Genomic DNA, 12,273 nt, shown 5'->3' on the forward strand with positions numbered 1-12,273 from the left:
AAGCTGCACCTGAGTGCAAAGACAGAAAGCACTGCAGAATGTTATTTCACATGCTCAAGCTCTTTCACCACTATCAAATGCCAGCATCACCTCTGCTGATCAGCTAACAGCCACAGCTGCAGGTACCAACCCCAATTATGAAGACCTGTGGTCTGCAACGTATTGCAGCACATACTTACGTACTCCTACTATGTGTAAGTGGCAGTGTCTATATTTTCTCTTCTCTTGATTTTAAGATGATATAAGTGTATTTTTCTTCCAAGTAGACTAGGCTGAATGGATACAGAATCAACCCATGCTGCACAAATACCTTCAACCGATGGACTATCAGTCTGGAGTAGAGGGAGTAAGTCATGCAACACAAGAGGAAGGTCAAGTGCTTGCAGGGATGCATGAGATATTCTGGGGCATCAGGACCTGCAGAGGGGATAATTGGGAGTTTCAGGTACATGGACTCACATGAGTTTAGGACAAAATTAGCTCTAGGATTGAAGTTGGCTGCTCGTTCTCCATCCTCATCTCCAGATTTCTGTCTCCCTTTGGCTTTAGGACTGAAAAGCTTCTGGTTTGTCTCACTCTGCACCTCACTGTCAGTGCAAGTCGAGTGGAAATAAAATCTAACCGGGCACTGGGAAAGACTCTTTTGTCAGGGGAAAACCCTGAGCTGGAGTTCCCCCAGCAGCCAAGGACTGGGCTGCACCACTGCCCTGCAGAGGGTCCGAAGGAGGCTGGGTCACCCCCAGACTCGCACAAGTTAGACTGAGATGCCTCTGTTTTTCAGCAGCTTCTGCAATAGTCAGTCAGCTCTTAAATACCAAGACTCAAAATCGGAATCACCCGTAGCGCAACTGAGATGAACAAGTATTGCAAGTACTTCAAACCATACCTGTGAGGTTACTGCGTACCGAAATACTGACTCCATGTATGAGAAAGCAATTGCATTTTTAAAGATGGAGTTGGTTCTCAGAGAGGCACACAGTTTCATGTCCAAGGAACCTGCTCCATAGAAAAAACATAACAGTGGACAGTCTTTAAAAAATAGTGAAGACAAAAAACTATCTAATGCTGTAAATGAATTAAAGCAATTCATTGTAAATATTGTATGAAATAAAAATAGATGTGGCATGTTAACAGATGGAAAACACTACTCATGCAAATAGCATGTATACTCTGTGCTGTTATACTAAAAGCTAGTCAGCTCTTGCCAAGCTCCGGATGTTGAACTGCAGACAAACAAGGGCCCGTTGCATCTGCAGGTTGGGATGACAGCGCAGCCAGCAGCTCTGTGCCAGAGGGACCTCTCAGCAGCAGACCCTTCCTAGCCTAGTCACCGCCGTGAAGCTGCACTAACACAATACAGCACAAAGGATGCGTCTTCTACAACTACCTCCAGGCAGTTCCTTGGAACCTTTTATTCCTAAAAATCTTTTTAGCTTAACTAAATGCAGTAACTTGAAATATTGACATTCCCACAGAGCTGCCTGAGGATTACAAAGAGGTCTGATCTCTTGTCATTGTGGCAGAAGCAAGGGCTCTGATCAAGGACACAGCTGTCCTAGTTTCATCTGGGCTAGAGTTAATTTTCTTCAGAGTCACTGTTCGTACTGTGTTTTGGATTTAGGATGAGAACAGTGCTGATAACACACCAATGCTTCAGTTGTTGCTGAGCAGTGCTTAAGCAGAGCCAAGCACTTCTGTGCTTCTCACACTGCCTGCCAGTGAGGGGGCTGGCGGTGCACAGGGAGCTGGAAGAGGACAGAACTAGGAAAGCTGACCCCAGCTGGCCAAAGGGATATCCCATGCCACGTGGCATCACAGGGCAATATAAAACTGTGGGGTTGGCTGAGGTGGGGGGCAGCCACTGGTCGTGGTTCAGTGGGTGCTGAGCAATTGCATTGTGCATCGCGTGCTTTGCTTATTCTTGGCTTTGTATTATTTCCTTCTCCTTCTTATTAAACTGTTCATAACTCAACCCACGAGTTCTCGCACTTTTACCGTTTTTTGAGTCCCTCCCCCAGGCACTGCAGAGGAGAGCAGACAGCTACAAGGTGATGAGCTGCCTGCCCAGTTACACCACAGCAGCAGCTTCACAGAGCTGCAGAGGGGCAGTGGATGGAGCCCCCACCCCAGGGGCAGCCTTCACAATACGACAGCCTTTGGAAGGGAGCTGGGGACACAGAACTGGGCAGGGGAAAACAGTCTGCTAGCGACTTGCTGTCCCCAGGTGAGAGAATGAAGATAACACCGGTGTTTTCCCTCATGGCCTGAGCACATCCACAGCTCTCCCGCGGCAGGGAGACGCTCAGTGCTGCCCCAGGTCAGAGCACACTGTGGTGCCCCACGGACATCACCCTGCATGGGGCTTGCTCCTGCCCTGCCACCTCAGCTCCACTTTCAAAATCGTGTTATCTCAGCTGAAGATCAGCCGATCTGGCTGTCCAATGCTGGAAGGTGCTTCACCAGCTTATTGCACACTGCGGATGTGGCTCCTCTGTCCTAGCGATCCCCCGGCCCCAAGCATGCAGCGCAAGCAGCTCACCAGATCCTCGACCCCGCAGCAGCGCGGGTCCGTGGCAGCGGCCAGGCAGGGCTGCAGCGTGGAGCCCTTGTACCGGCTGCACGGGGCCCGGGTGGAGGCACTGCACCCACTGCGTCACGCCAAAGGTGCACTGCAGCCACCAGCAGCACAGGGATCTTCCCCAGGTCCCTCATGCACCACGCGCATTACGAGCACATCGCTCAGTGCAGACAGGTCCCCAGCGCCCAGACCGGCACCTGCACAATTATACCTGTGCCATTTGCACAGCCTGTCCCCAGGGCCCTGGCTGGCCTCACAATGTCACTGCAGGCAGCAGCAAGGCGCAGTCTGTGGAAAAGCAGGCACGAGGAGTTCTAAAAGAGTGCTGTAACTTCTCCAAAGCAGCCAGACATACAAAGTGGGGGCAGTTGCTTCTGCAAATAGTTTAACATCTATTTATAAATAGCGTCCTGCTTTTTGAATAGCTTATTGGGCACGATACGTAATGCCCTCAGTGGATATGGCAATAAAGGAATTTGGAAAAGTTCCACAAAGCAATGAGAGACAGTTGTGGGCTGCACTCCTGTGGGCTTGCACGAGTGACTGGACTCTGTCCCATCTCCTAGGTCAGTGCAGACCCTCAGGAACTTCACCACACACACGGTGAGCACTGCATTAGTCTGTAGGAACTGTTTTCTGCAGGATGAATCATTTCAGTACATAGAAGCCAACAGGCAGGGGCAGCTGTGAATGTCACAGACCCAGCAGCACACCCACACCTGGAGTTACATTTTGGCTCCAGAGGGGCCAGCAACCAGAGCACGGTCACTGTGGGGGGGACAGGAGCAGATCTGGGAGTGGGCTGCAGGAGCCCCTTCAGTGCTGGTGCCACCTCGTGTCACAAACCCTACCGCCCGTATCTTCTGGTGACCAGGAACCTTTCAAGAAGCCCGGGTCTCGGGATGAGGACCAGCTTGCTAACAAGGCAGAGAGCTGATGTTTATCAGCCTGGCTGCCTCTGAGAACAAGGAGAGATGCAGAAGCAATGGTGGAGTCCTTGCTGTCCTGCAAGCACAGATGGTTCCTATGCTCCCTGCCACGCAGACTACAAGGGATCACACTCCTCCAGCACCTCCCAGCTCACACCAGACATCCCACTCAGAAGCTGAGCAAAGCCAGGGGGACGTTTTTGTTGGGGGAAAAAAAACAACACAAAACAACATTGCATTTGGTGACATCTTCATGTGCCATGAGTTCCTTCCAGGTTTACCAAAGTAGTTATAAGAAAACAAAGAGACTGGCTTCACAGAATCACAGAATCACAGAATTTCTAGGTTGGAAGAGACCTCAAGGTCATCGAGTCCAACCTCCAACCTAACGCTAACAGCCCTCCACTAAACCATATCCCTAAGCTCTACATCTAAACGTCTTTTGAAGACTTCCAGGGATGGTGACTCCACCACTTCCCTGGGCAGCCTGTTCCAATGTCTAACAACCCTTTCAGTGAAGAAATTCTTCCTAACATCTAACCTAAAACTCCCCTGGCTCAACTTAAGCCCATTCCCCCTCGTCCTGTCACCAGGCACGTGGGAGAACAGGCCTCTTGAGGGAGGGAAGAGCTGAAGCCCACCAGCAGACACACAGCCTGCCAACCACCACCAGAGGCAGCTGCTGCTGCAGGGGATTGGCTTTATCAGGGCAGGTCAGACGAGGCACAGCTGCTGGCACCGGCACCATCAGCATGGGGTCTGCCACAGGGAGGACATTTTCCAGCCACAGCCGATCAAGCACCCAGCCCGTCTCCCCCGACCGATTCTCCAACCACCTCCGGAAAGGTGAAGAGAGGAGAAAGGAGAAACAAGATGCAAAATAGCAAGCAGGGATAAAACACAAAGTCTAAGTTTGTTACTGGCTGCAGAGCCATAGAGGGGGAGGAGGAGGAAAAAGAAACGGGTAGAAAACCCCTCATGGGATATTTTGTAAAGGAAGGATGTTGGGTTCCCTTTATTAATAGGAAACCAATATTAGCAGAAACTGATTGTTATAAATTCCAAGTCAATTTAGCTTTATAAGATTTATTTATGGGGTCAATAAAAGAGAAATAAACAGCGCTGGGTAAGTGGGGACTCTAGGCTCCTCCAACACGCACACACATGGTTTTTATGCTCCTAGGCTAATACATATTCATTACTACTTCTAGAAGAGGCATGGTTATTATTAGTTCCTGGAATCCAAACCCTCTGGCACATGCGTATCAGTCTCCTGTGGTCCCTCTGGGGGTCTCTCGTGCTGAAGGCTCATAGTCTTCCTCCCAGGCTTTGTCCTTCTCCTTTGTCCATCTTGGCTGGATGTGAGAGACTTGCGCAGTGTCCCATGCAAGCTTTGTCTTTTAGTCGTCCTTCAGCTTTCCCCTTCTCCTTAATCTCTTGACCAGATATCAGAGACTTGCATAGTGTCCCATGCAATAGTCACAATAGTTAGCAGTTGTTCTGAACCCCCCTCAGATATCAGAGATTCAAGGTTTACCCTTCAAGCCCTCTATTGACAGAAATTGCTGAAACATTCCTTACACGATCATAAAAGAAGGCATTTGCAAGAGCAATGGAAGAAAACGCTCAATGTGTGATCTACAAACCTAGTAAATACTCGGGCTGAAGCTGGTGTTTGCAGACACTGTGTCTAGACCATCTGCAACAACTCTAAACCGGGGACAAGGTCTGATGCCTGCCAAGCAGCTAATGGGGGCTTCAGTTCAGCTCTGGGGAGATGTAGTTCAGTGCTGTCTCTCTCCAGAACCTGCACTCCTCCTGTACCCTCCCTAACGCAGGCCTCTCTGGCCTCAGGAGCACCCCAGGGGCAGCCTCTCCACCATGGAGCAGAGCAGAAGGATCACATCCTTCAACCTCCTGTTGACATACTTTGCCTAATGCCACCAAGAATACTGTTAGCCTTCTTAGCAGCAAAGGCACATCACTGGCCCATGTTCAACTTGATGTCTACTAGGAACCCAGGCCTAGTGGACAATTCTACTTCTGTAGAGTTGCTTCCCAGCTGAGAGGTTGGCAAGAAACCCAGCTGTGGTGCCTAGGAGTACACGGTGCCTGCACTGAATCCAGTGGAGACCCACAGAGGTGGTGGTGCCCAGGCAGTAGCTCAGCCACTGGACACCAAGGATCTCAGGTGAGCCAAGGTGATTTCCAGGCTGCACGGACAATCTAGTCTGTATCTGTGATCCAGACGGGCATGAACATGCAGACACCAGTGACAAACCCATCTTCAAGCTGATGGAGCAGAGGTAGATGGGGTGGCTTTGAGAATGGGATCAGTGGCCAGGATGGGGTCTCTGCTGGACACCCCACTGAACATCTGAAGCATGTCCAGCAGGTGCAGCTCCAGGTCGTGTCCTTGTGGCAGCCATCTCGCAGCAGAGATGGGGTGATTCAGGATGTGGGTGTGTTAGTGCAGATCTGTTTGTGTTTTTTTTTTTTTTTTTTTTTTTTTTAAACATATCCATCATATTTAGGAACTATTTCAAATTAAATTATTTTCTTCTGACCAAAGCAGGAAGGGTATTAACATCATATATGGGTTCTTTTGAATAAATGATGTCTCTCTATTAAAGACACAGCATCATGCACATCACTTTTTTTGGCATGGGGGCTAGCTGCCTCCTTTCATAGTTATGGGGGAGAAATAGGCATCACCAAGGTGTTTTTTTTGTCCCATCTTAACATCCATAGCATTGACCTGGTAAGCTCCTGACAGTGCCTGACTCTCCCCTGGGTAGAGTCATCCCAAGTCCAGTTCATAGATGTTGGTGGATCTATCTACTACAGCCGTGTTTGTTCCTTTTTTCAGCTGTTTTTTCAAGCTGGTAAGTTTTAGGGCCTGCTGAAGGTGCATTCAGCTGCCACTGTGTAAGTTAGTCCCCACAGTAAACCAGAGGAAGAGCCACTCTAGAAATCAGAAGCTGAGTACAGCTGGGTCGGACTCTCAGCATCCCAGGGCAAGGGAAACTTCCAGGGGAAGATGAGATGGCACATGGTGCAAGAGAAAAAAAGTCTCAAAAAGAGAGCATATTTGCATTGTTCCTAGGTTTATCTTTCTAACCACATTCCCATTCTAAAAATTGAGACCTTCACTTTCACTGAGCTGGAATTAATGCATTTTGCCCTTCAAGATTGCTCTGTGACCCAAAGCGAACACGGCAGTTACAGACCGTATTGCTCCTCCTGGAGCAATGAAGCCCAATTGTTTTGCATATGGAATACTGAGATTTGGGTCATATGCAATAACCTGAGCACTCAGCATAATTGGCTGTGACAGCCAGACTGTGGGCTGCCAATGCTGGTTGCCAGAACCAGGGGAAACTTTCCCTGCTAGGCATTACAGCCATCAAGAAACAAGCAGTACTGAAGCAAACTAATCTGATGAGAAAAATAGAAGGAACACTAGATAGTGAGATCATGTCTAAGAGAAGTGAGGTCAGTTTTCTGAAAAATTTCCTTGAGTACAGAAAACCTGCTTTTGACCATGTTTCAAATTGAATGCTTAAGTGTTTTTGCCTCTCTTTCCAGGCACAATATACAGCTGAAGGATGATCCATTTCTAAACGGTCAGCATGATGTTGGGTTTTATTATACAACTTATCCCATAATTACCCAGGTTCTGGGAAGTAAACCCTTACAGGTCCCCACAGAAATTTATTGCTGACCTCCACAGTGCCCCTGACCCTGCAGCCACCAGATCAAGGTGACTCACGCATTAGAAAGAGATAGCTTCCACATCAGTAATTATTTCATCTTCATTCATCAGAAGGACACAGTTTTGCTATTGGGAGCAAAGTATTAAGTATTATAAAATGATCACTTATTTTTTGAAAAGCTAATCACTTTAATGCCAGGCCATTTTTACCTCCAGCAAACAACAACCATTAATGACGCATTTTCTGAAAAATGTGTTTTTATCAGATGTTAGCTTGCTGACCCTGCCTTTTATTTGAGAAGAGAGCTAATTTCTTTTATGAGCCCAAAGGATGTAGTTGGAGGACAAGCTTTCAGAAGAGCCTTCTTTCTATAAAATGTGCTGATTTAAATAACAGCCTCTGATCACACGTGACTACCACCCATTTCTGCCTTACCATTTGAGCTTCCAGGGGTCCTCATAACTCCAGGGACCAGGAGAGACATGACCTTCACAGTAACATCCTCTGTGTGCATCCAAGCTCCAAGGAGGTGCACAGCAAGAACACTTCTGCTCACAGTCAGGGTGATCCTCAGACCTGAGCCTTGTAGGACCCAACACCTGGCTTCAAACCAGGATGTTCAAGAAAAATAAATAAACCTTTATTTTTAGTACCTGAGAAATGCAGTCTACACTACAATTTTTTGATGAAAGTACAGGAAGGCCAAGAATGATGGTAGGTCTTTGCCAAAATCCCAGTATTTATTATTACTAAAATAATACCAATGAGTTCAAACCTCATATTATTGGTTAGTAAAGATCATTACATCACTAGACAAAAGACATTCTATTCACACATAAGAAATATCAAAATACATTTATAACAAATGAAATGTGCAGGACATTGATACAAAATATGTTTGATGTGAAAGTTTAGATAGAAACACAAGAAGTAGGAATGGAAGGAACCACAAGAAATTTTGTAGTCCACCTGCCACACTAAAAGACAGCAGCTTACCCAAACCATCCCAGAAGGATATTAAGTTAATCTGTTCTAACGCTGCTGGATGGCACCTCCATATCTCTCAGAAAGATCTTGTACATAAAAGGAGCCCTCACAGTTTATGTTCGGTGCCCTTTTGATTATTTTATGCTCTACTTTTACTAGCAGGTCTTCACAATTCCTTACATAAGGTGCCCCAAATGCACTTTTGGGGCTGAAAAGGGCTGGTTACTCCATGTGATCTGGGTGCAAAACTCGTATTCATTCTTTCTGGCATGGTGTTCGCTTTGGATTTTGTTTTCATGTCTATTTTTAAAGCCCATGACATTGCTGACTAATGCTTACTTCCCAACTCTGATATTTCTTGTCATCTTTGGTATTTCCCAAAGTTTTATTGTAGATATACTACCTGCCTTATTTCTATTTAGAAATAAAATTAAAAAAAAAAAGAAAAAGAAACATACTAAACTAAAATCTGTGGATTAAACCTCCCCTCACAAGGGGAGGTTTACATTGGAAATTAGAAGACATTTTTTCTCAGAAAGAGTAGCCAGGTGTTAGAATGGGTCACCATCCCTGGGGGCATTCAAGAAAACTTGACTTTGACTTTTTCCCCCCCCCCAGAGTTCTTCCCTCATTTTGTAGTAGTTTCACTGAGATTATTCTCCCTTTTCTCATTGCTGAATATATTATGTGAAATGAGTCAAAAGCATAACTAAAGTCAAGGCAGATTTAATCACAGAATAGTCTAGGTTGGAAGAGACCTCCAAGATCACCAGTCCAACCTGTGACTAACACAGTAACAAGTCCTCCACCAAACCATATCACTGAGCTCTACATCTAAATGTCTTTTAAAGACTTTCAGGGATGGTGACTCCACCACTTCCCTGGGCAGCCCGTTCCAATGCCTAACAACCCTTTCGGTAAAGAAGTTCTTCCTAATATCCAGATTCCTAGTAGCCAGATTGAGCTCCAGATGAGCTTTGGACTTTCTAATTTTGTCTGTGCACAGCCTCGCAACATCCTTATAGTCCTCCTCAGTGGCCCGCCCTTTTTTCCAAAGATTATAAACCCTCTTTTTTCTCCTAAACTCAAGCTGCAACTCTCTGATGAACCAGGCCGGTCTTCTTCCACGCTGGCTCGTCTTTGGGCACGTGGGGACAGACAGCTCCTGAGCCATTAAGATTTCCCTCTTGAGGAGCGCCCAGCCTTCCTGGACTCCTGTGCCCTTCAGAGCCGCCTCCCAAGGGACTCCACCAACCCGTGTCCTGAGCAGCTCAAAGTCAGCCCTCCGGAAGTCCAATACAGTGGTTTTACTGGTCCCCTTCCTGGCCTCGCCAAGAATAGAGAACTCCACCATTTCATGGTCACTCTGCCCAAGACAGCTCCTGACAATCACATCCTCCACCAGTCCTTCTCTGTTTGTGAAGAGAAGGTCTAGCGGGGCACCACCCCTGGTGGGCTCACTAACCATCTGCATCAGGAAGCTATCTTCCTGAAACGCTCTCCAGAAACCTCCTAGACTGCTTTCTCTGGGCTGTGTTGTGCTTCCAGGATATGTCAGGGAAGCTGAAGTCCCCCACAAGGACAAGTGCTGACGATTTTGCAACTTCTGTCAGCTGCCTGTAGAACTCCTCATCCATCCCCTCATCCTGGTTCGGCGGTCTATAACAGACGCCAACCAGGACGCTAGCCTTGTTGGCCTTCCCGCTGATCCTAACCCATAGGGACTCAACCTTGTCATTCCCAGCCTCAAGTTCCACAACATCGAACGATTCTCTAATATATAGAGCCACACCACCACCCCTTCTGAAGAGCTTATAGCCAGGCATTGCAGCACTCCAGTCATGAGACTGGTCCCACCACGTCTCCGTGATGGCAACCAAGTCGTAGCCTGCCTGCCGCACGATGGCTTCCAGCTCCTCCTGTTTGTTACCCATGCTGCGTGCATTAGTGTAGATGCACTTCAGCTGGGCCATTGCCTTATCCCCTGGCCTTGCCATTGTTCCCCCTGGCACAGCTCCAACAATCCTTGTTTCAGCCCCATCCCCCTTCTTACCTAGTTTAAAGCCCTCTCAATGAGCCCTGCCAGCTCCTGGCCCAGGATCCATCTTCCCCTTAGAGATAGGAATCTGTCTACGGCCATCAGGCTGGGTGCCGAGTAAAGCGCCCCATGGTCAAAAAAAACAAGATTTCTGTGCTGGCACCAGCCTCTGAGCCATGTGTTTATCAGGTGGGCTTTTCGTGTCCTGTCTGTACCCCTCCCTCCCACCATAGGGATAGATGAAAACACCACCTGTACTCCCACTCCCTCCGCTAATTGCCACAGCCCCCTAAAGTCCCGTTTGATAGCCTTGAGGCTTCTCTCTTCAATGTCATCACTGCCCGCCTGGACTATCAAAAGAGGATAATAGTCAGAGGGTTGAACCAGGTTGGGAAGCTTTCTGGCAATGTCCCTGACCCTGGTCCCATGGAGGCAGTAGATTTCCCTACGGGTAGGGTCAGGCCAACAAATAGGGCCCTCTGTTCCCCTGAGAAGAGAGTCTCCCACAACAATTACCCTTCTTTCTTTCTTGGTGGAGGCAGTCCTGAGGCGTGGAGCCAACTTCCTCGCCCTAGGCATCATCCTGGGTAGACTTGCCACCTCTTCCTCAGCTACTGATCTCTCAAGCTCCAGGGCCTCAAACCTGTTGCGTAAGGGCACCTGGGAAGGCAGGGCCAGAAGGGGAGGGCATCGCCTGCAATGTCGAGCAGGGACCTGTTTCCCCAAGACCTCTGTCTGGGCAGCCACATTGGTAGCTGTGGCTGGAGAGGCTGCAAGGGACACAGAGGCCATGGCTTTCTCCTGGGTGGATACCATGGCTGGGCTCTTCACGAGCAAGTTACAATCACTGCTGGAAAACAGCAGTGAGAGCACCCTTTCTTCTCACTGTGCCTGTGTGAACAAGCTCCACTATACCTCATCAGCCTCCCCCGCGAGGGCTGCTGGGCCCTGGCAGCTCCCTTGGCTGCCTCAAGGCTGGAAAAAGAGCCCTGCCTGCCTTGATCCCCTGCTCCTTTGGCTCCAGGGCAGATATGTTCCACAATCACCTTATGAACGTCATGCATGTCCATATAATTAATCATTCAATTTGTTTCCCTAGTATTTGAATAACAAAGCAACTCTTAACGTTGATCTGTAACTAAATTCAAATTACTTTTTGCCTTTCTCTGCCTTTATGCTTTACATGCTCTTGCTAGGCCTTTCTATAAACCATTGCTAGTTAAAAAAAAAAAGTGTATGAGTTTGCTCATTTTTAAACTAGGAATCACTACAAAGGTAGTGATTTAGATGGTGACTTTTAGTGTTCTTCTTGCTTATTCATTCTATCACTGGAGTTTGGAAAAACGTTCTTTATATTGCATCTCTAAGGAACAGCATATTTTCCTGAGAAATACTCTCCTAGACATTTTCCACATGAACTATTGCTCTCAGTTTTGTCCAGTTCACCTTAATGAAATCTAGAAACTTCAACTAGAAAAACAGACAAACAAACAAGCAAAGAAAATAAAAAACCCCACAGAATAAGTATATTAAAAAAAAGTTATGGTCCCACAAAGTGTCACTGCTTCTTTTCCTCAAATAATTACCACTGATTCCATGGGAAATTTAATGTTTCTGTTCACACCTATAGAACTTTTGTTCAGGTAAAGCCATAAACCCTGGTCAAAAAGGCAAATAGTGCCAGGATGAGGAAGATATTTTGTGGGAGATCAAGTGGTTTTCTGCTTGCAGAGGCCCAGACCTGCTCCCTGTCCCCTTCTGCGTCATGCTGTGGTCAGTCCTGCCTGGCACCACAGCCCCTGGTGACCCTCGTGGGGCACAGCCAGATGAGACAGTGCAACAAGACACCCACCTCTGGTCCCAGCCTCAGCTCCAGCAGCATCCCCAAAGTGTTGCTTACCCTGTGGCCTGGCTTACAGCAGTCTTATCATAGAATATCCTGAGTTGGAAGGGACCCTTAAGGATCATCAAGTCCAACTCTTGACACCGCACAGGTCTACCCAAAAGTTCAGACCATGTGACTAA

This window comes from Netta rufina (assembly GCF_964035555.1).
Source record: "Netta rufina genome assembly, chromosome: 1".
NCBI classification, from domain to species: Eukaryota; Metazoa; Chordata; class Aves; order Anseriformes; family Anatidae; genus Netta; species Netta rufina.